General features: G+C 39.0%; 2 pseudogenes; one reads left to right on the plus strand and one right to left on the minus strand.

Annotated features, from left to right (window-relative positions):
- Positions 1 to 25038, plus strand: part of LOC130222307 (NACHT, LRR and PYD domains-containing protein 12-like) — a 339313-nt pseudogene that overhangs the window by 10928 nt on the left and 303347 nt on the right.
- LOC130222311 (zinc finger protein 850-like) overlaps positions 6573 to 25038 on the minus strand; it is a 535728-nt pseudogene continuing 517262 nt past the window's right edge.

Raw genomic sequence — 25038 nt, forward strand, 5'->3', positions numbered from 1 at the left:
TATTTTAAGTTGTACTACCATGCATATATTAGGCATATCTGTAGAAAATTCACCAGAAGTATATTTACTACTGCAATAATATGGATTATGTCTACATTGTTAAATTATTGTTTCACACTTAATGTAAATGTATCTTTCTAAATGCTCTAGGTAATGTTCTCTCTAATGTTTTTTTTTTTCAGAAAAAATGTACGCATACTCGATTTTCCGCCGCCAATCAGCGACATCAAGCAGACTCCTCTTGGGGCCATCTGCAGAGGCAGAGCGCCTTGTAAGCAGGGAGTCTGGAAGGGCCAAACCCAAGAAAGAGGTGCTGGCAGAGGCCACTGCTTTTGTCAGCAGCAATGGTGGAGACCCCAGTGACCAGTTTTTAGTTCTGGCTCACTGCAAGATTCAGTTTGGCAAGTACCAGGGCCAAAGATTTAGATGGCTCCTAGAGCATGCTCTGGGGTATGCGGTGTACCTGGTGCTTAGCATTTCTGATGAGAAGCTGCAGACAACACCCTTGTCAGAAAACAACACCTGTTTCTTCAGTACACTTCCTCCATCAGGGAGATTGCAGAAGAAGTAGAGAAGTACCAGAGGAAACAGGAAATGCAAGCAGAAGCCAGGGCAAAAGGAGATACAGGGTGCTTGATGGTGGAGTTTGGTGACTTTAAGGGCCGGTCCATGAAAGATGTGTTTGAGGACCAGAACAAGGAGGCTCAAGCCCTCATCAGGTACCTGGTTAAGGCAGATGCCAGGCCAAAAACCAACATGGCACTTTTCAAGACGTATGTCCTGAAAAGACTGGCTTCTGCTGCTGCCTCTGCACCTCCACCTGCAGCATCCAGTGTCTCTGCACCTTCACCTGCAGCATCCAGTGTCCCTGCTCCTCCACCTGCAGCCATCCAAACAGGTGTACAGCAGACTGCCACTGTGAAATCGCTGTTGAAACGGGGCAAGCACTTGTCTCCTTCACAGCTGGCAAAAAAAACTGATGTCACCTATTAAACCCTGTAAGTAGGAGAGTGAATACTGAGCATGATACAGAATTATCCCAACATCAGTTATATATGTGTTTATTTATTGTTATGTCAAACTCTCTGTTTCCAGATCCAAAACTGCAGTCCACTGTACCTCCTCCTACAGCAGAACCCCCAGCCAAACGTATGGCCCAAAGGCAGCTTTTTACTACTGGTAGTAAGCAACATCGTATTGTACATTTGGCTGTGTGTATTTTTCACAGTAATATTTTTAAGATTTATGCTCCAGGCACTTCCAGATCCACTGCTGAAGATGATGAAGAACTGGTGTTTGCTGCATCACAATGTGAAGCACAGCTCTTTGCAGGTGTGGCACACGACACAAATGAAAATGTTGTAAGATATTTTGTGAAAACACACTAAGTATTTTTTTTTTTTACAAAAAATAATGAATCAAATTTTTATCTACAGTACAGAGTTGTCACATCATGCCTCAAGCGGATGCATTCTTTGAGTGCACTTCTTCAAAACCTTAAGGATGTTCAAAGGTTTCAATGTATTTATTTGCGTTTCCGAACTAATCATTATTAAACATTCATCCATTAAAACATTCAAAATTAAAACCCTCCCCTTCAAAGTTAAGGACATTAACTTCCAAAACCTCAGCCTTCTTTCAATCCCTCCTAACATTTCCTCCCACATAGTTGCTTCTGCTTTCTTTTCATCCCTCCCAACTACAATGCCTAAAATTTTAATTTCATCCATTTCCTTGAACGTAAAATGTCCAGATAAAGCCTCAGTTCCTCCAAATCTCAAATATACTGTTTTATCTTCGTTTATTTTAGCTCCTGAACCCTTGCAAAAATGTTGTACCGTTTCCATTGCTTGCTTTACACTTGCCAGATCTTGTAGTATTAATGTAGTATCGTCAGCATATTGAAATATTTTATTCACTCCCCCCTCTACCTCTATTCCTTTATTCGTTCCTCGTGCTTCACAGCTAATTCCCAGTGGTTCTGCAACTAAGGCATATAAAAGTGCACATAACCCTGTCTGATTGATCTTGTTATTTTAAAACAGTCCGTTAAAAAAACCATTGCCATTTTATCCTGGTATAGCTCCTCTATATAAAATCTGAACCCACTTTATAAAATTTTCCCCAAAACCAAAACTCTTTAACACCTCCCAAATAAAAAGTCATGCTCGACTCTATCAAAAGCTTTCTCGAAGTCCAGACTAATTAAAAAAACCATCTTTCTTCTTATCATTTATATATCTTACTGTGTCTTTAATACTCATAGTTGTATCAGCAATGTCTCGTCCTTTTATACTATATGCTTGGTTTGTTTTGATTATGCTTGGCATCACTTCCTTTAGTCTGTTAGCTAAAACATTTGCTAAAATCTTTCAAATCAGTATTGAGCATTGTTAAGGTCTATAATTTTTTAAATCTACTTTATCCCCCTTTCCTTTGTATATCACCTTCATTAAGCCCATCCCCATTCTTTATTTACCCCACCATTCTCAAAAATCTCATCATATACTTCCTTTAAAATACTAGATAAAATACCTTTAAAAACAATCTAAAATTCACTTCCCAACCCATCAATTCCTGGACTTTTCTTTTTGTTCAATCCACTAATTGCTCTTTTTATTTCTTCTTCTTTTACCTCCTTGTCACATTCTCTTTTTCCTCTTCTTCTACTCTTGATTTGATTAGCTTTAGCAATTCCTCTTTTTCTTTTCTTTTATCTCCTCTGTGCAAAACAATTCTCAATTATATGATCTTATTTCTTCCAAAATCTCCTCATTTTGTCTACTATGTTCCCATTTTTGCTCCTTATTTCTTAATCATTTCTGCCTCCCTCTTCTCTTCTCTAGAATCAAAGAAAAATTTAGTGCACTGTTCCCCCTCCACTGTAAATTTAGCTTTGCTTTCTTAATCTTGCACCTTCAAATTTCTCCTCCTCCATTTCTTTCAGTCTTCCTTCCATTCTTTTATCTTTGTATATCTTTTCATTCTCATTTTCAATTCGTTTTTCTAGTTTTTCTTTCAGCTCCTTTTCCTTCATTTTTTTACAATTTGTAACTTGTCTACAATATTTTATTGTAAACTTTTAACTTAATGTGTCACATTCTCCCACCACATTCTTTTGTCCTCATTATAATTTCATTCCCTTTTTCCTTTTGAATAATTTGCTTTATACTCAAAATCATAGTCCTTCATTCCTTTAAAAACCCGCTGTGTTTAAAACCCACACCCCGGGCCCTCTTTTCACATTACTCCAGTCTAGATTCATAAAAATTGGCTTATGGTCCTCAGACTTGTTTCTTCATATTGATCTTGCTTATACAAACCCTTCCACATTTCTTGTGCATAAAAGAAAATCGATTCTTGTTTGACAAAAAAATAAATAAAATAAATCCCCACTGTCTTCTTGAGCACTCTTTTGTTTGTTGTAGACTGTTGGGGATGGTGGTAATGGAGGTGGTGTGCTTGGTGAAGGGATGTAGAGGGAAAACTGGAAGAGGGGGTAATGAGTAGGGAAGGAAAGAGCGTTAGGACTTGTAGAGAAAGACTGGGTAGAAATAATCTGGGTTGAAGAGTGAGGGAGGTTGGAAGGGAGAGAGAATTGAGGAGGATTAAGGGTGGAAGGGATGGCTGAAAGAGTAGGGCTGGAGTTTTCACTGGAATGTGGAGCTGGAGGCAAAGGGAGTGGGGTGAAAGTCAGAGAGTGGCGTCATTATCCGGTGGATTGTCCATGTTTTGGAATGTTATGGTAGGTGCAGTTTGTCGAGTTCCATGGGATTGCTTTTTATTGCTTTTCTTGGTTGCTTTCTTTAATGCTCCAGAGAGATTTCGTGCATGTGGAGCTGTGGTGGGTTGAGGATAGGGGGTGTGGTGGCAGCGAGCGGTTCTTGCTGTCCTGAGGGGGCAGAGTTGGTGATGAGATGGGATTCTTAGAGTTTTAGTAGTTTCATTTTATTGCAGCTGTTGGGGATGGAGATTCCGGCATTTATGAGGGTCTGGCGGCGTTCGTTCACAGTCATCTTGTTGAAATTGAGGGATGATGATCTTCCGGAGGCGTATGAAGAAACTAGAAAGGTGGGTGGCGATTTTGAGTGATGGGGGATGGGGATTGTATGCAGCATTGAGTCCTTGCTGAAGAAGAGAGGATAGGCCTTCGGCCTCTTATTGGAGCCTCTGTATCGAGTCGGCTTCTAGGCTGGGCTTGGTGTTGTTGAACCCGAGCTGGTGTTTCTAGGAGAGCGGAGTTTCTAGTTTCATCAACTAATTGCTACTAGTAAAAATTGGTTTGTCCTCCACACACTTCTCCCCCACTGTTACATCCTCTCTTCCCTCAAACATACACGGTTCTCACTTCTTGATGTAAATAGTTCAGCAGAAACACTCCACTTTAACATCCTGCCTAGGTGAGATCAGTCCTGTCTCCACCAGACCAATGCACCCTACTCCCTGGTTGTCAGATAGTCTGAGAATGGTTAGTGTTAGGGCATGTTCTGAGATAACATAGAACAGCACCCAGGGCAACAGAGAGAGCATGGCACAAATCAAAAGCCATCACTGACCTCAGCAGGCACCAAACCCAGCTGGTACCATTAGCCTCCCAATTCCATTCGACCAAAACCCCATACTACCATAACAAAATATTCATTTACAAAATACAACTCATAAAATCAAAAGACAATTTGTGAATTAACAAAAATTGGATTAGTGAATTTAAGAGTTGTGTGCTACTTCAAAAAAATTCCAGAGACCTAAGGAGAACACTAAATGTGTCCCTCCTTGGCAGTGGCTTTCTTTGAATACTACATGTGTTTATTGCAACCAAGTTAATCAATGGTTTTTAACCCTTATAGCAGATGAATCCTTCTGCGTTTGTCTGAAATGTATGATATCTGGTGCTAAACAAAAGCTAGTGATATTTGCAATACATTGGTGTAAATGAAAAACTAGTATCAGAAACATTATTTGTCTTGTAACATTTGATGTAAGATAGTAACGAATTTACAAGATATTTTAATACACATAAAATTACCAAGCAGTCTGTTAATGACTTACCCTGAGCATAATGATACAGGGCGTGGGCCTGCCCTCCATGGCAACTGCTCATTGGAAGACACGGCCGTAGAGATGGACCGAACCAGATCACTTAAAAACCTACTGCAACAGTAAAAAACTTTGCATTTTGCATTAGTTCGCTGCTGCTCTCTGCCCTCTCTCGCCTTGCATTTGGACACTGCACTGCTATGCAATCGGGCCGCAAAGAACCTTCCATGCAACCTATTAAAGTTTAGGAACCGCAGAAACTGTAAAAAACGTCTGCAAACCGACTCTCAGCAGAGTCTGTCACCCCGGTATCCCAGGACAACTTCCACTCACAAGCGAGTGAATCCCAAGGACGTCACTGAAGCGGAGTCACCAACCAATCAGGAACGCCGTGTTTTGTCGAGGCCAGTCGGCGAAGGAAACTCAAACAAATGTTGTATTTTGCTGATCTGGTGCAAATTGATCTTAAGCAGTTAAAGATAAGCCAAATCTCTGCTTTTGTGGTTTCTGAGGTGTGATTCTAAGATCGAGAAATATAAGCTAAAATTAATTTGGGACGGTTGTCAAATCATTTTGCACAAACACCAGAATTGAGAACCACTGCTCTGAGGTACTCAAAATAACAAACTAACACACTCAACATGAATTGCCTTCCTAAAGTTACTTCTCTACTTCAGTATATCCCTGTAAATATATCTTTACAATATTTAAATCAGTTTGATAATTTAGTCAATTAATTTCTTTGGAACAGTAAGCAGCCTAGGTTGCATAAGAGTACATTGCAACAGCCAGTTGATAAAAAAAGGGTTGGGGCTTCCTGAGCATTTATTTCATTAATGCGCCTTCAGTCTGAGACACCTCGTGCACTGGTCCATCCCTCCTGAGAGAGCTCCATCTTGGTTTATGGTTGAACAAGCCATCCTACTTCCCCTTCCACCACTACAGTGATTATCCATCTATTTATTTATTTCATTTTGTAAATAAGTTATTTTTGAGGCTGATCTCAGAAATATAGGTTTTACTGACAGAATTTTAGGTGCAAGCTAGGACTGTCTCTATTATTTGCAGATAACGTTGTCCGTTTGGCTTCATAGGACATGGACCTTCAGTATGCAGTGGGACAGTTTGCTGCTGAGTGTGACATGGCAGGGAAAGAAACAGCACCTCTATATCAGAAACCATGGTGCTTGACTGGAAAAAGGTAGCCATCTCCAGTTTGGAGAAGTGTCCTTACCCCAAATGGAGTTTAAGTATCTGTGTTTTTTTTCCATGAGGAATGGAATGTGAGATTAAAAAATGGATCAGTGCAGCGGCAGCAGTAATGTAGTTGATGTGATTGTCTGTTGTAGTGTGGAGGAGCTAAGACGAAAGGCAATGTTGTCAATTTACCGCTCAATCTAGGTTCCTACTCTCACCTATGGTCATGACTAAAGGGACAAAATCTCGGATACAACCGGACACATTTTGCAAAGTGTTATGACCCACTTGTTCGTGTCGCACCATAAAAGAGAGATGAGCTTTCAAAATAGCCTGAATGCAAATCATTTATTATAAAGTGTAACTCATAGAACAATCAATCAAAGCAACCAACATAGTCTAGAGGTAATAATGAAGATTAAGAACTTAGGATATAAATCACAACAACACTTTAACTACATGATACTGCAAAACAATGCAAAGTAATGCAAAACAAAACCATAAGGTTAAAGAGTCAATAAGATGGCAGGTCTTGACATGAGGACTCCTGAGTAGCGACAGCGTCCTGGGGTAGCTAGCACAACAACTTTTATATACCCATTGATGAGTAATGCAGGCATCCAATCAGGATTTACCACACACTCCAGTCTGGAGTCTAGGGATCATCACAGTGTATTAATATTGTAAAACTTAATACCTGTTGCTCTGCCTAAATCATCAAATATTCATCGAGTTTGTATTCTACTCAAAAAAGTAAATGTAGTAAACTAGAAAGAATCTTGAACCTAAAAGTAAAGAAACTTCACTAATAAAACATGCAACACAGGACAATTGAATGAGCTTTCTAAACTGAGGCCCTGGTACATTGCAAACTAACCATCCTGGAGCTCCACCTTGTCTGATGTCCGGTGTGTTCTCCACTGTGAATCGCATGGTGCAGTTGAAATTTTGGAGCTGTAATAAAAGTCCTCTCACACTCAAGCACATGTACTCTTTCACACCAGTGTGGATCTTCATTTGTTCATTAAGGTTTGCTGATCGGTTGAAACTCTTCCCACACTGAGTTCATGTGAATGGTTTCTCTCCAGTGTAGATCTTCATGTGTTTATTAAGGTCTGGTGAGTTGCTGAAACTCATCCACACCGAAGCTGCGGTCACACTAGGGTTTGAGCATGCAAAATTCTGTTGTACGGTGCTGCAAAAAGGGGCGGGATTAAACAAGATGATTAGACATTAAAAAAGTGAGCGATTGGTCCATATTTTACATTTCTGTCCAGAGAGGTCATGTTTTGATCTACGATTGGTCTTATACAGTCAAGTGATGCAATTTCAGAGTTCACCAAGCTTGAACTTTGCAACGCAGTGACCTGCGAAACTTGACGCACGAACTTGTGTTTTTCAGTCTGACGCATTTGCGTGCGTATGATTGGAAGTCTATGAGGAGAAAAGTCCAGTGTGACCGCGGCTCAAGTGCAAGTGAATGGTTTCTTTCCAGTGTGGATTCTCATGTGTTGATTAAGGTGTGATGATTGACTGAAACTCTTCCCACACTGAGTGCATGTGAATGGTTTCTCTCCAGTGTGGCTCATCATGTGTAGATTAAAGTTTGATGATTGGCTGAAACTCTTCACACACTGAGTGCATGTGAATGGTTTCTCTCCAGTGTGGATCCTCGTGTGGTGATTAAGGGATGATGATTTGCTAAAAGTCTTCCCACACTGAGTGCATGCAAATGGTTTCTCTCCAGTGTGGATCCTCATGTGGTGATTAAGGTGTGATGAGCAGCTGAAACTCTTCCCACACTGAGTGCATGTGAATGGTTTCTCTCCAGTGTGGATCCTCATGTGGTGATAACGGGATGATGGATGGCTGAAACTCTTCCCACACTGAGTGCATGTGAATGGTTTCTCTCCAGTGTGGATCCTCATGTGGTCATTAAGGGATGATGATTGGCTGAAACTCTTCCCACACTGAGTGCATGTGAATGGTTTCTCTCCAGTGTGGATAATCATGTGAATCTTAAGATAGCCTTTTCTTCCAAAACTCTTTCCACACTGAGTGCAGGTGCACGTGAAACGATTCTTGTCTCTCCTTTTCAAAATACCGACAGTCTGTGAATGAGTTTTTTCCTCAATTTTGACATGATGTTCCTCCTCTTTACTCCCCTTATTCTCTTCAATTAGGTCTGAAATAAAAAAAACAAAACATTAGTTTTCAATAAGCCTCAAAAACTCTCATCAAAAGCTGAAAACTGAAAAGACACTGGAAACGTTGGCTACACACACTGTAATTTTGATGCACATTAAATGTAAAAAATCAGATCATATTTTGTTTGGTCCATTTATGTGTACACATTTAAGCAGATTCAGTTCAATTAATCTTAATTTACATTGTAAAAGCACTAGATAAATAGTGTCACAGCCGCTTAACATAGAAGTTACAGTGAATAGAAACAGTGTCAAACCAGTTTTCAGAGTTTCTTACATAATGATAAGACACAGATTTGAAAGCTGTAAATGGCCTATTTTTATTCGTATATATTCATAATTACAACAAACTGTTTTTTCTAAATTTTGTAAAGCAGACAGGGAATACTTGTTTATTCTGTGCCTCACTGGTAAACACATCAGAAAAAAGGTCTGGGGTAACAGCTGAACAAACAGCAGAATATTTGCTTCGCAGACATGAGACATACCTGTACAGCATCTGCAAAAAGGTTGGAATGTGCACCTTTCCCATTGTGTGTTTTTGGGTAATTTTCATCCATTCCGGGGGGATTTTGAGGCTTAATTTGGCCAAAACATTCTCAGTGTTTCAGCAAACGGACTGATATTTGGGAACATCTTATTTTGACATTTTCTGGGAACATGCTTTAAAAAAATGTAAAAAAAAAAAAAAAACATTACACTGGGCAAATTTACTCCCTTTTCATTATATTCATGGCTGTTTTTTCTCCATTGGCCTCTGTTATAACAAAAAATTTTTGATTGCAAAGCCATGACAGCATATAATCATACATTTATGATTGTTGGTGTTTTCTGTGACTACAATCAACATTGTTAATTTGGTCTCCACCCATGGGACAGCGAAAAGTAAACTGGCTGAGAGTATAAAGGAAGAGGAGGAGAGTTGAAGAGGGCAGCATTATGTGGTGTGCAGAGGAAAGAGAAGTTGACTGAACTGTTGCAGTGCGGGGAAATGAGTAGAGAAACCAGGTCGAGAAGAACAGTGTAAACTGGTTGTGAGAAACAAAAAGCGAAAGTACGTATCGAAGCAACAGAGCAAAGAGCGCTGTCTTGTTACTGAAGTGCTCATGACGTCTGTGAACGAGTGCGTCACCAAAGACTTCAGTGCAGTGTGTTCTGAACAAAATCAACTTACCGATTTATCTCGCTGGAATGAAGTCAGCTGCCGAAAGCCTTTACCCCACAGTCGACAGTGTCAGAGTTTCCTTTTAGGCACCCGAGGCTGCTACTCACCGGCTGGGTTCGTCGACGCCCTCAACCTTCACATCCACACCTCCACGTTCGCCATTCCCCTCTCATTTCCCTTGACCCCTCCGCGCCGTCAGTAAGAAGCAAAAGTTTTTGTTCCCCTTCATAAGGAACTTCAACATGCGTCTGGAAACCAGACTATGGGAGTTTGTCAGACGACCTATCACTTCTGAAGATAAGAAAACGGGCCAATGAAATGCCAATTGAATCGGCGGAGCTTGGCTCCACAGCTGATCCTGATGAGCGAATCAATGCTCAGTCTGCTGCTGGAGTCAATATCAGTCTGCTGCTGGAGTCAGCTCACTAGAATTGTTGCTTCAGACCCGATCACGAGACTGAAGACACGCTATCTGCCAACCTGATTTCAAGTTTACTCACCAGTGCAGGGGAAGACTCGACAGTGGCGGACGATCTGGGATTTCCTGTCCCCTGAGCTGGTGTGCACAAAAGAGCAGTTTCCCTTTTAAGAGGCAGATTCCCTAAGAGAGCCACACAGTCATTCAACACATCTTTTTTAAGACGCTATTCTGACTGTGCATTTCTGGATGTGGTGGTTCCTATCTCCAGATGATGGGCACGGGTATCACATGAGAGGTCTGGGGGTCCAGCATATTGATGCGGTGCCCGCGGACAGCTCATGCTCTCACTGTGAGGGTGTGGCTGTTGCACAGCTGAAATCGCGGCTTCAGCCACCCCCGTTGCTCCCCGTGAAAGCGTGGACCTCCCACTTCTCCACAGCAAGCCCAATCCAAGCTTCGGATGGTTGTGCAGTTCATCCACCAGGATGCCCGCGCCACCACTTGATGACACCGGAGATCAAAGGTCCATCACGACATCGGAGGGCGAGCTGTTATTCTTAGATGACAGACCGGGCTCGCTTCCATCCTTCGGGGTGCAATGCGCGGTTACGGTTCTCGAATCCGACATAATGGCTGCGCTTCCTGGGCTGTTTCGACAGTGCGGCTGGAGATGGCTTGTCCCCCAGTCTCACTGCCGGACCAACTAGAGAGTGTAACGTGTGGGCTGATGTAAGATGAATCTTCCAGCCCCCCTCCCCTTCTTCCCAGGGGCGCACACGCTGGCATAGAGGGTGTTTTTTTCTCCACCCCGTCCACGTGTGCTTCTGACTTTACCTCCCTTGATGGCGAGGCGGCCAGTGGGTTTGAATCAATTTTCTCAGGTGGTGGGGGTCGCCACCTGGAGGGGTAAGCTGAGACCCCCATCTAAGGCGGGTGGGTTATCCGTGTCTCTCACAAGGTTATAATAGTTTTGGATTTATCATTAGTTTTAGTTTGTATTTCGTTTTGACTTCAAGTTTTAGTTAGTTTTTGAGGCAGATTTACTAGTTTTTATTAGTTTCTATATTTTGAAATGATTTAGTTTTAGTTTAGTTCTTATTAGTTTCAGTATTAGCTTTTGTTTTTTTCTAAATAAGGATATTTGTTAGGTGCAAGTTTCGAAATCAATAGAATTAATATTGTATAATATATACTCAGCCATGCATTTTTTGAAACATGTATTCAGAGAACACATGAACACTATAATCTACCACAACCATCTACCCATCCTTAAATTCAAATACAACAGCCCACAAGATAGCAGCCTTAAGTACAATATGTGTGCAAGGCTGCTTCTGAGGTTAGACACACAGTAGTGATGGGCAGGGCTAGATTAACCAATGGGCGTTATGGGCCCAGACCCGCACTTAGATTTTGCCTACTCTTCATCACGAGGAAGACAAGTAGGAATCATCAATAAGTGTGTGTATTATGGAGGACTCAGATTCCTAGAACTGGATTGGGGAGGTGTTATCCAAATCCAAATGTGCATTATAAGTTTGTAGAAGTTATACATTAAAAATACCCTTAAATATAAATTTTTAGTACTGCTTCAGTGAACTTGAACAAATATATTAAAATCCATCAATTTCCCCTAGTTGTATTAGTAGATATTTTTTTCAAAATGTGCTTTAAATGCTTTAAAAATAAATTAAATCTTTGTAGACTAGAAATATATGTACTGTATATCATTTATTTTAAAAATGTGGGCAATACATTATATAGATTATTTTATTTACCAAATATTATATTAATCTTATTTTTTAATTCAACTATAGGGGTGCAGCTAAGTAGGGGGCCTACAAGACATTGTCCCCAGGGGCCTCTGAATTATTAATCCGGGCCTAGTGATGGGAAGTTCAGATTTTTAAAGCGGATGTTAGGACTCAACATTGTGTAGTTAGCAATAGAAACTTCAGTCAGTTAAAAAAATCACCATGATCTGAAAAATGTCTTACAGTAAAGTTTTGCAACCCAAGTAAAGCAGGATTCACTTATTTAAATTCTATAACGATTGTTTGTTATGAAATAAACTTACGTTTTTCACCAGATCCTCTAATTTAAGTCCTCGGTTCACCCGTGCTGCTGTTGTTCACGTTTAGTTCAGTCATGGCAGGCTGTCAAATACTGTTTGTGTTCGGTTCACTGAATCTCGCATGCGCAGTATTATCGGTTCACCGCTTCTCAATGTAACGTTACTGTTCTAATAACTGAATGAGAGTATATATTGGATTATTTAGAGTCAGAGGGGGGTATTAGGCTTGTTAAAAAGTAAGTAGTTTGTGGATAAGTGCTTACTGGAAATGCGAATTGTTTCAAATGATTCAGTTCGATTTGGTGAACTAGTTCATCCGGTTCACTTAGAAGATCCGGTTAAAAAGATTTGTTTGCGATTGCGATAAAGAAGTAAAACTCATTATTGGGCACAAATGTGTTAGCGTAATAATTAAAGTGTCTGTATTTAATGCTGTCACCGTGCTGCTGTCATGTCCACTCATTGTTTTTGTCGCGGGAGCAACAGCGAGGATGACTGGAGGAGAACCGGCTCAATCTGGCCAATGGCAGCAGGACTACAGACTCTGAGGTGCCGTATGGGTCAAACACCTGCAGCGCAAATTATATTTACTTCTAAACGGCTTACAGTAAGATTATGTATTAAATACATTCACAAATAACAAAAATGAAGAAGGTTTTTGCTATAATTTTAGTTAGTTTCAGTTAGTTTTGTATGTACACAATACATTTTCAGTTATTTCTATTTTTTTTTTTTAACTCTCGTTTTTATTTTTATTTCAGTTAACGACAATTATTTTACATTTTAGTTTTCATTTTCTCATTTGTTTTTGTTAACTATAATAACTGGTAATAATTATAATTGGTCTCTCATGGCCAGAGCCCACAACACTGCGGGCCATGCTGCTTCTGCCCTGCACCACGGCCTCCTGGCTGTGCTGCACAGGGGCGGTTCTTCCCCAGGCTTATGCATAAGCTTCGCACAGCAATCGACTATGCTCTCATGACCTCATCTCTTGATGGGCTCGGAAAACTGCTCTCCCCATCAGACCCGTCCTCGCTGGCCATTCCTCGCCGAGTGTGCTCTTCCCGCAGCTCAAAAATGCTCCACCTTTTCCTCCCTCTGGGTGTGGAATCCCAACTGCTGCCAGCACGGGACGCACTGTCTTCCAGCTCTCAGCTTTGGTGCATTTCGCCACAGCCTTGGGGGCGCCAGAGGATGAGCTTCTTTCTCACACATCCAGCCACTCCGCGGGATCCTGGGAGGAAGGTAAGAGTCAATCTCTTATTTTCACCTCTTCCTCGGGATGCTCCACCTCTCTGGGTGAGCACTCCCCATCCCGAAGCTGCCCCTCCGTGGGTACGTCAGCGATTGTTCCAGAGATGCTGCTCATTTGGACTCTGTCAGCCTGGTAAGCGCTGCTCAGCTCGTTATGGTAGCTCACGTGGGCAGTCAGACTCAGCTATGCGTTTCAATACGCTGTTGGCCTCCCGAGTTCACGGGTGTGTATTTAGGCGATTATTTGCTATGCCACCCCCTGTCTCGCGTAAGAAGATTATCCATCCTGGCGGAGGATACAATCAAGCCAGTCTTCCAGCCGAGATGAAGAGTGGGTTTACACCCCCCTTCATCGTATCCAGAGAGCAGTGGGTTATACCAATCCTATCTGCATGGTTTGATCTGTCATCTGTTCAGGATGCCGATCGAGATGCTCATGCAGAAAAGCATCGCCCCGTGCGTCTGTCCATGGGATTGGTTGCAGCTATAGACCTGAAGGACGCTCACTCCATGTCTCATTCTCTCCCTTCTTATACTGCGACGGGGGGCACAGCATGGTAGTAACAGTCCTCCCATTTGTGCTCACCCTGTTTCCATGCGTCGAGGAAACCCTGTGCCTCTTTGGCGCACGCGCATCTGCATTTTTGATTATTCATTGACTGTTACTATTTTTTAGCTCTCTGAACTGATCGATTATGCACAGGGACCTGGTGCTCCAGCTCCTCAGCCTGTTCGGGTTTTGGGTCAACCGAGTACGAGCGGGCTCCCCCCGGGCAGAGCTTCTCTCATCTCGGGTTGGAGCTGGACTCGATCTGCATCATGGTTCGCTTTTAGTGCGCTGGGCTGGTGCTGCCCTGTCTGATTAAATTAAGGCTCCTCGGGCATATAACATTTTTAGCTGCTATCACGCCTCTCAATTGTTTATATGAGACCATTTCAGCGCTGGCTTCGTGATTGGGTCCCCAGATGGGCATGGCGCACAGAGAAGCACCAAGTGTATGTCACCAGTGTGTATCGAGCATGCAGCTGCAGGTTCTTAAACTGGACCCCGGTTGCATTGGCATTTCAACTGCCTGGAGCTGTTGTCATTGTTTCTCGCTCTCCGCCGGTCCCTACCGAAGCAGAAGGGGGAAACACATGTTGATTAGGACGACCAGCATGGCTGCGATAACGTACATCAACTGTTTGGGTGGTGTGCGCTACCGCAACATGTCTCAGTTCGTTTGCCATCTGCTTCTCCAGAGTCTTGCGGCTAAAAAGCTGCACGCCATTCATATCCCGTACAAGCTCTCCATGCCAGCTTACATGCTCTCAGGACCGGTATGTTTCCGGGAGAACAGAGATTCCACCCTAGTACTTTCCAGCTTTTATGGGCATGCTTTAGAGAAGCCCAGGTCATCCTGCTGTTTCTCCCGAGCGGCCCTTCGCTGGCTGCCCTCCCTGTGGGTTACGCAATATGCATTTTTCCCAGTGAGCCTGCTCGCACAGACACTGTGCAAGGTCGGGGAGATGAGGAGTGGGTCTCGCTCATTGCACCTCTCTGGCCCAACCGGACCAGAGTTTCCGGACTCACACTTCTCGTGATGGCCCTCCCTGATAAATTCCCCGGAAAAACACTTCCATTTTTCTGGAACCGGCACCCATCTGGCACCCGTGCAGTGCTCTGGAACCTCCTTGGATGGTTTTTAAGTCCACCGCGGTCTGTCTAGGTGACCTATCAGGTCAACACCGTCACTCAGGACTAGAGCACCCTATTAGGCATGTTCTACAGTGGAGTCTATTGGTTGTGTGGGAATTCTCTCTGAGAAAACCCCCGGACTTGCCAGATTAGTGTAGTGTTTTCTACCTTCAGGATAGCTGGAGCGCAGGCTGTCTCCCTCCACACTGAAGGTTTGGCGTGAAATCTAGCTGTGTCAAAAATTTATTGTTTCTACGGTGCACCGCGATGCAGATGGGGACAATTCGGTATCGGTACAGTAATAATCATAACCAGTTATTATGTACTGACGTCATTTATCTCATATGCGCTCTGTCGTGAGGGAGGCGTGTGCGGGTATTTACAACACTCCAGGCGCCAACTACTTAAATACGCAAAAACTATGCACAATTTCACACTTACAGCAGAAGCCCCTATTTCTCTGCGATTGAGGGAATGAAGGTGAACTCCATTTCTCTCTCTATCTCACTGTGGCCCATTTAACCTGGTGACGTGACTTTTCCTCTCGGCTGTTAAAGTTACTTCTGGATATAGGTCTGCATTCCCGTGGCTGTACCTGTGCATTGTCTTGGGACCCGACCAGATTTCATGCGGCGCGGGAATAAATTTCCGAATAAAGTGTAGGAATTCACACACATCAGTGGAGAAATTAAAATGGTCGTGCCCAACTGAGCCTGGTTTCTCTCAAGGTTTTTTTTTCTTCACTTTCTTCAATTAGTGATGTTTTTTTTTCCTCTCCGCTGTCGCCACTAGCTTGCATGGTTCGGGATCTGTAGAGCTGTGCATAGTTGGATTTGCTCTTCAGTATTTGGACTCTCAGTAGTGATTATTAAACCACACTGAACTGAGCTAAACTGAACTGAACTTAAACACTAAAAACTGAACTACACTGTTCCTATCTACTATGATCTTTTATGTGAAGCTGCTTTGACACAATCTACATTGTATAAGCGCTATACAAATAAAGGTGAATTGAAAAAAATTTAATTGAACATTTTCATCATATGATCTCTTATAACAAACCTTTTTTTAATGCACATACTGAAATTTGTTCAGTAAAAGTGCTTGCGTAGTTTACGTAAGTTTATCTTTTCTTATCGAAAAAGTTTATCCTACTCTGTTATGCGCATGTTTTTTATGCCTATATTTCAAAAGATTTTTTTTTTGCTCATAGCCCATCCAAAATGCACATAAAAAAATAGGTGGCTAGAAATGTACGACTAAGCATGAAATATTGCTTTATCTTTAAAAAAGGAAAGGAGACTGACAGAAACTCAGAGTTTAGAGAATAAAACCTGCTCCTGACCAGGTTAGGTTCACAGAGTAAGTTACCACAGTAACTGACTCAGGGATAAAGTTACCTCTCTTTCAGAAACAAGCTTGACTTACCCTGCATTCTAAAGTTTGACAACCTGCCATTTTGAAATGGAAAACCCAAAGCTTCTCTCATTTCAGGGTTAAAATACTCAGAGTTTTCACTTAATCTCCTTTCTGAAATAGGGCCCTGATCTCATATGCTAGTGTTTTAGAACTTCAGTTGCCTATTGGAGAAATAACCAGGAATAATAAATGGCTACTTGCTCTACAAACAAGTGGGTTCATGACTATACATACCAAAAAAAACAAAATTAGAAAATATGACTTTGCAACAGGCGATGCGGTGGCGCAGTAGATAGATAGATAGATAGATAGTAGATACTTTTGCCTCACAGCAAGAAGGTCACTGGTTCGAGCCTCAGCTGGGTCAGTTGGCATGTCTGTGGGGAGTTTGCATGTTCTCCCCGCGTTCGCATGGTTTTCCTCCGGGTGCTCCGGTTTTTTCCCACAGTCCAAAGACATGCGGTACAGATGAATGGGGTAAAGCTAAATTGTCCGTAGTGTATGAGTGTGAATGAGTGTGTATGGATGATTACCAGAGACGGGTTGCAGCTGGAAGGGCATACGCTGCATAAAACATATGCTGGATAAATTGGCAATTCATTCTGCTGTGGCGACCCCAAATTAATAAAGGGACTAAGCCCAAAAGAAAATAAATGAATGAATGACTTTGCAACATCAAGCAGCATTAGGCATAAACCAGTATAAGATGCTGACGGTATGAAAACGTTAAATAAAAATATTATGCTTTCACTGATTTCTGCTCTAAAATATATTCTTTTTAAATGTCTGGGTAAAAAACAAAAACTTTTCCCCTTTGAACACAATATATATTTTTTGAGAAACTTTTAAAATATTTTGGAGCAGTAAACATGTCAGGCTGAATAATTCTAATGCATCATTGAACATCATTTCTGCATCATGTGCATCATTACTGCTGTCATCATTAGTTTCAAAAACTCAGATTTCTTTACGATTTAAAATGGCATCTTTGGATATCTTTTCTGCTGGAGATACTGTTGTCCTGAAAAACTTAAAACAAAATGAAAAAATAAAAAAACTTACATATACCGTAGGAATGGTATAGCAGAACATTTTGGCAGTTTTAAAACCTCGACTTTTTTCAAACCGCGGTATATCTTGAAAACAGTTATCGTTCCATGCCTAAGCAGCATACCACTGTTTTTAGGATCTAAAAATTATTTCTTCAAAAAAGTCTCAAGCAAAAACATTCTAATGGCGGCGCCTGCTGGTACGTGAAGAATATGGTCAATACTGACGAACTTTACACACAAATGTTTGCATATCATCAGCATGCTGTAATCCATTTCTTAAGTATCAAAAGTAATTTTTAGACTAGTTTGTTGGCCAGTTGTAGTCAGTGCAATGCTAAACATTATTGTTCCACTATAATTTGTTTGTTTTGCTTCATGTCGTCCCACAGCAACATCATATAGTTTAGAATACTGTACAATGTATTATAATAATTAATTACTTTACTGTCCATTTCATTCAGCATATTTAATATTGGGGACATCCACGCTTTCTGACATACTTTAAACCAGGGTTTCTGCAGGTTTCACCAAGTTAAATGTAAGACTTTTAAAGACATTTTAAGACTTTTATAACAATTAATTATTTTACTGTCCATTTCATTCAGCAAATTTAAAATTGGGGGCCTTCATGGTTTTATGACCATTATGAATTAAATTTTAGACTCATTAAGGGCTAAAGGCTAAGGAATTTTTCAAATGGCCCAGATGGAAAATATTTTAATTTGCCCTTAAAAAAATATAATTAAATACATTTAATAATACAATAATAAATTAATGAAAAAAAAATATATATATAAAATATATATCTATATATTTTAGATATTTCTTAGCAAAAGATTTTAAATAGCTTTACTTGTATCTACACACTTTTTCCTAAATAAACTTTCTTTAAAAAAAAAAGCAAATGAACAAATGTTTTAAAAGTTTTAAAAACTATAATAAACTAAATCTATGCACAACAATCTGTCCAGGTCGATGTCCTCAGCAGTAAATACATGAAGCACGTTTAAACAAATGTTATTGTAAGGAAAATAATTAAACCATTATGATAAATAGAGTTAAAATGACCTTTTTGAATAAAGTTTTATTGAGATGGATTGTTGGTGATTGTATGGGTTTTGGCCAGATTGGGTAGCAAAACATGAACAAAGGAAAATGAAGACTTGTTTAAAAAAAGATTTAAGACCTACAACACAATATTTCAGTAAATTTAAGACTTTTTAAGGCCTAAATTTTAGATTTTGGAATTTAAGACATTTTAAGACCCAGCAGAAACCCTGTTTAAACACAATAGCCCTGGTAATTAGTTATTATAATAATGATGTAATTCTAACTCAGATACTATCTGTAAGAACTACTAACAACTTCAAAAAACAACTTTAAACCCATAAAGAAGTTGATAAAAAAGGTAATTGTGATCAACGTGACATTTGCAAATGGAAAGTACTAAGCCAACACTATCACTGTAATAGCAGATATCTTCTATGAGAATACTGTAGGTCAAATATCGTCAGCTCAGTTAAACTTGTTTAAATTTATTGTTTTTTATTATTTTATATAGCGCCAGTGCTCAAGAACTCTTTACAAACAGTAGGAGAACAAGAAAAGCAATAACCCTGAGAAGGTAGAGAAAATGGGAGACTACTAAAACATAAAATAATGACAAAAGACATGAGAACAAGTAACATGAAAGAAACTCATTCCTCTTTCAATGAGTGCTTATGTGCATTTAGGAGAACTAGGCAGCACACTCAGGGCTGCAAGATGGATTTAATTTAGTATTCTTATTATTAAAATATATCTGAATGAAAATCAACCTGTTTGTTCCTGCAGATCTTCCTGTTTGACTCTGAATGTTTCTTCAATCTTCACATCTTCACTCTCCTCTTTAATAAACGCCATCTTTATAACAGTGTGGAGATCAGTCGCTTCAGCAGGAGTTTTTCCCTGTGTTTGGACACTTTATCCTGTTTAAAATGAACAAAACAATAAAAATTTTCTGTTTAAAATAAATAGAACAATGAACAGAAACAAAATAACTTCTCTTCAACAGTTTCTTTATTTGAGAGTAATTAACTAAAATAAATCAGGTAAAAGAGTAAGTCTGAGCAAGAAACAATAGCCACAAATAACCTGATAAAAACTAGTAACCATTTGAATACTTAGAATGGAATGACATTATACTATTTAATAAATTAAACCTTCATTAAACACTTATTACACACATTTCTGTTGTTCAAACAATAGCCTTCGGTTACTGTGAGTAAATAGTACTACGGTGTATGAAGAATTAAAATAATATTTTCAACAGCAGGTACATAATTCAGCATCGGGTGAAAAACCTGAAACTTTAATCAATCGGTTTATATCTGTGTAAAAGTTTTCTTAAACAAACCTTTCTCCAGTTGAATCCCAGCGCGGGAGGGGCGCTGCCTTATGACGTCACACACTCCGCCAAAATAAAAGTCTTTTTTGTTTAGCTTTTTTGCCACTTACTGTTGCAGTCATGACATGATAAAATTTCTCCCTCGTTTTCCACTTTACACAACATATCTGCTATCTCTCTCACATACACAGACATTCAGTGTTTGAAGTTGATCAAAACTTTTAATCCAAACATTTTAACACAATTCTGAAAACATTGTTTAATCCACTAAGTGTTTAAAGCAGAAAATCCCAACATTCTAAAAGGTATAACAAATCATCTGATGGGTGTTTTGAGCTGACATTTTACAGACACATTCTCGAGACACAAAGATCTTAAATCTTGAATTAGAAAGGTATGTTACAAAACTTAAATCACAGCATATTATGTAAGTTTATCAGACTCGCCAAGCAAGAGTCTTCCATGCAATAATTATTAGAGTTCACATATCAAAATCTCTGGATGCCAAATGTAGAAAGAAAAAGCTATAAATGAATACATTTATAGTAAGAAGGCTCTAGTTTCAAAGAATAACTAAAAATACAATTTTAGAGAATACTGAAATTTGGATAAAAGCATTTTTTGGTGAACTGGAAAATCAACGCAAAACACTTCATATTAAATACACTCCCAAAGCAAATGACTTTATATTTCTTCAGATTGAATACAAAAAGAGCATTTGGGGAAATAATATTATAAGATTGAGCAAGTTTGTGATTTAGTGGAGAGCAGTTATGAGTAGAGACTTCACCAAGAGGAATTTATGTAAAACTCCACCATATTATTCCAAAAACTCACGCAAACAGTTAAAGAAATCTGAGATCTATTAGGCTGCATTTACACTGCAGATCTTGATGGTCAATTCCAATTTTGTGACTGTATCCGATTTTTGATGACCTGCTTACATCATCTTTTAAAAGTGACTTGTATCTGATCGTCTGCATTTACCCAGCTAGAAGGGAACGTTCTCCCAACTTTGGCTAACATTCCCTACAAGTTGTGTTAATGTTTTAAAGAAAACATTTTGATGTAATGTCCAATGAATATTCAAAAAATGTTTTTTTTTTTCCCAAAACAAAGAAAAAGAACATTCTAGCAATGTTTTGAAAATGTTGGTAAGGGACGAGATTAAACAATGTTCTCTTAGAAAACGTTTTCACAATGTTTCATAAAACCAAAGTAAGAGCATTCTCACAGTCACATTAGAGAAATGTTTTAAGAACATCATTGAGATGTGAGATGTGGAATGTACTTTGAAGAATGTTCAAGCAATAAGACATTTGAACAAAGTATCTGCAACATTTTAAAAACATTTTAAGATGATTAAAATGGCACTATATTGGCACTAGAAACAATGTTCTCCTAGAAAACGTTTTCACAATGTTTTATAAAAACCAAAGTAACAACATTCTCAGTCACATTAGAGAAATGTTATTAGAACATGATTTCTTTTCAATAACAAGACAGAAAGACAACTAACATACTAATTTTAACCTGTACTCATTAAAATATATAATATGTCATGTTCAAAAACGTATTGCAAACAAATAAGTAAAACCTAGTGGTTTAAAAAATAGTGGGAAAGCATACAGATTTAAAGTGACAGTTAATTAGCATTTCATACAATTAGTAAAATTTGTATTATGTGTCAGCAAATTATTCTTGTTTTAAATATACCTGATTTTTAAAATTGTTTTCTTTTTTGTTTGTTTTATTTGTTACACATGTTATACAATGAGCACAAGAATGTAAGAAAATGCAGTGCTTAAAACTTTCTTTTTCAAATTGCTACAGTAAAATTAAACTTTTTAAATGGTTATAGAGTGTGTTTTGGAAACAAAAAAGAAAACAATGTTATTAACAAACATGTAGAATATTTAGAGAATATCCCAGGTAGGAGGGGATGTTCTCGCGACCTTGCGCAACGTTTTCTAAAAGTTCCCTAAAGGTAATGAAAGTCCAGAACCTTTACAAAACATTAGGGATGTTCTTAAAACGTTCTCTTTTAGTCATAAAATAATGTTTTAAATATGACTTTAGGAGGACGTTCTGTTTTGGTGATTCTATGGTCACATAATACCGTTACAAAGAGAACCTTTCTAACAATAACAGAACGTTTTCACATGGTCCTCCTTTAGTCATATATTAACGTTTTGAATATGACTTTAGGAGGATGTTCTGTTTTGGTGATTCTATGGTTACATAATAACGTTACAAAAAGGACCTTTCTAACAATAACAGAACGTTTTCACATGGTCCTCCTTTAGTCATTTGGTGCAGATCAGAAATGACTATCTTTGCTCAGCATCAGGTGCACAGCAGCAAGACGTTTGGCAGCAACTATGAGTTTATTTTACTGGAAAATGTCTAATAATACAACTAATTTATGTTTTTATTTAATTTACACATACGCAGTGGATGTAAGCCTGCTAACTCCCAGCAAGCAATAGCCGTCATTTCACCGACTAGGTGAAGTATAGACCAGATCTAGCCCGGCTACGTGTAACCCAATTTTAGCCCAAATAACCTTAAATTTGGTTGCATGTTGTTTTTTTGCTAAATAAAGCTTATGATATGTATGATATTCCATCATGTAAGAAAAGTCAATAACGTTTATGACGTACCTGCAAGTAATAGACGTAGTTTCACTTTTCTCGGTGAAATATAGACCAGATCTAGTCCGGCTACGTGTAACCCAATTTTAGCCCTAAAAACCTTAAATTAGGTTGCATGTAGTTTTTTACTCAATAAAGCTCATTTATATGATATTCCATCATGTAAGCAAAGTGAATAACGTTTGTAACGTACCTGCAAGTAATAGACGTAGTTTCACATTTCTCGGTGAAGTATAGACCAGATCTAGTCCGGCTATGTGTAACCCATGTCTAGCCCCAAAAAATCTAAATTTGTTTACCTGTCTTTTTTGGCAAAATATTTTGTGGTATAGCATTCCTTCATATAAGCAAAGCCCATAAGGCTTATAAGGTGTTTGTTTTAGTCTTTTTAAAAAATGTTATATTCATAGCCTGGCCTTATAGCCTTGATTTAGCTCGTAATCAGATTTCCCTTTGTCATTTCACCGTCTCGGTGAAGTTGCCTATCGACCAGATCTAGTCCGGCTATGTGTAACCCACTTCTAGCCCAAATAAATTTGGTTACATGTCTTTTTTGGCTAAATAGCTTGTGATTATTATCACAAACAAAGGCAATACTGTTCAAACTGCCTTAGGTATGTATATATATATTTATATATATATATATATATATATATATATATATATATATATATATATATATATATATATATATTTGTGTGTGTATTTTATACATGTATGCCACTGACCTTTTTTAATATTACTTTTGTCTTTAATTAAAGATAAACATTCAATTACAATTCTCAACCATTAGATGGCATGTGACTTGAAGCAAGCAGCAAGCGAGCGATACTGTTGTCTCACCGGAAGAGGCTGCGTGAGTTTTTTCAAGATTCAAAGCCGATCTCGCGATAAGCAGTACCGCCATTTTATTTGACCAGCCGCGATACAGTATCAAGATTCAGCATTGGAAGAGCGACGACGGTGGACAAACAAGAACAAGAAAGACATCGTGTGCAAATCTTATTTTGTTCATGTAAGTATTAATATGTTTTACATGTTGTCGTTATGAATTGTTAACTTGTAAGGACCGTGGATTTTTTGCGGATAACAATGTAATGTTAGAGTACTCCGCGTTGTGGTTAGCCGAAAGGTGATTTAGTTGGAACAATATTTCATAACATACTCTGTTTGACAAAGTCTTTTCACATCACAATAGTAATCAAAAGATAAGTTGTGTAATTGCTTTATATTGAGTGTGAAAGGCTTGAAACCGTAAGGCGTTCGTTCAAATATTTGTAGGCTAGAGAGCTCGTTACACAGTGACTCGTGAAACAGCGGTTTAGCGTCCCACGTGGCGTTGAAACGCTCCATTGCCTGTCCGTGTCGATGGATCGATGAACTGATGATGACCTTTACGGCCAAGCACTTTCATTTATGTCCTGCACACAATGGGCAATCTGTGGCGTATAAAAACGCACTCAAATCTTATCGTCTTTAAAATTTCGGTAGCAAATTGTAGTGTCGTTACTATTTATTGGATGGTAGTGGTTTTACTAGGTACTTTTTACTTATTTCAGTAGTGACCAGTAACTTTTATTTCTAGTAACAAATTGTTTTTGCTTTAACTTCGACTTGCATCGAGAGATCAACTATTAAGCTCTGACTATTATCTTTACTAGTTTATATTTTAATATATTTTTATTATTATAATAATTCTATTAGGTATAACAGAATATTTTTAGTTTTCTAGTGCTTGTATACTATTTTATAAGACTAGTTTATGTACTAGTATTTGTTTTTAAGTGCCAATACTCTTTCATTAAATGCTAGTTTTAATTTATTTGGTACTAGTACGTATTTATTACATAATTATTCAGTTGTTCTTACTGATATGAAGCCAATGTAAAAAAAATAAATAAATAAGAATTGGAGAGGTGTCAACCAAAAAAAATAAATAAATATGTAGAACACAACTATTACATTCACTCGTTCTCGCTAAATTGCACATGCAAAAGAAGTTTAACAGTTAACTTTGTCATTGCTAAGCACTTTTGCTAATTTTAATTAATTTAATATTTTGTTTTACTTTGTGAACCACAGACATAGTTAATTGCAAATTAGCATTTTGAATTTAAGAGGAGAGGGGGTATTATTGTAATTATAAAACCACTGTATTTGAATCACAACTATGATCATGATCATATCCAAGCATGTCCAGTACATTCCATTATAATCTCACTTTTGTTTCCACATTTATTAGTTATGGATCCTAAATACCTAAGTGAATGGCGTCGACTGAGAGGCAGAGTTGATGCTCTAGCTGCATCTACTAGCAGCTTGGATGATTATCCAGATTTGGATGTGCCGTTGCAAGATGTATCTGAGGGTCCAGCCATGCAAGAAGTTACTGAAGAGGCTTCCTCCATACAGGAACATGATGAGGAGACTTTGTCTTTAGGAGCAGAAGAGGAACTATCAACGGGGGCTAATTTGTGTCTGCAGCATTCAG

This window comes from Danio aesculapii, chromosome 4 (genome assembly GCF_903798145.1).
Source record: "Danio aesculapii chromosome 4, fDanAes4.1, whole genome shotgun sequence".
Taxonomy (NCBI): domain Eukaryota; kingdom Metazoa; phylum Chordata; class Actinopteri; order Cypriniformes; family Danionidae; genus Danio; species Danio aesculapii.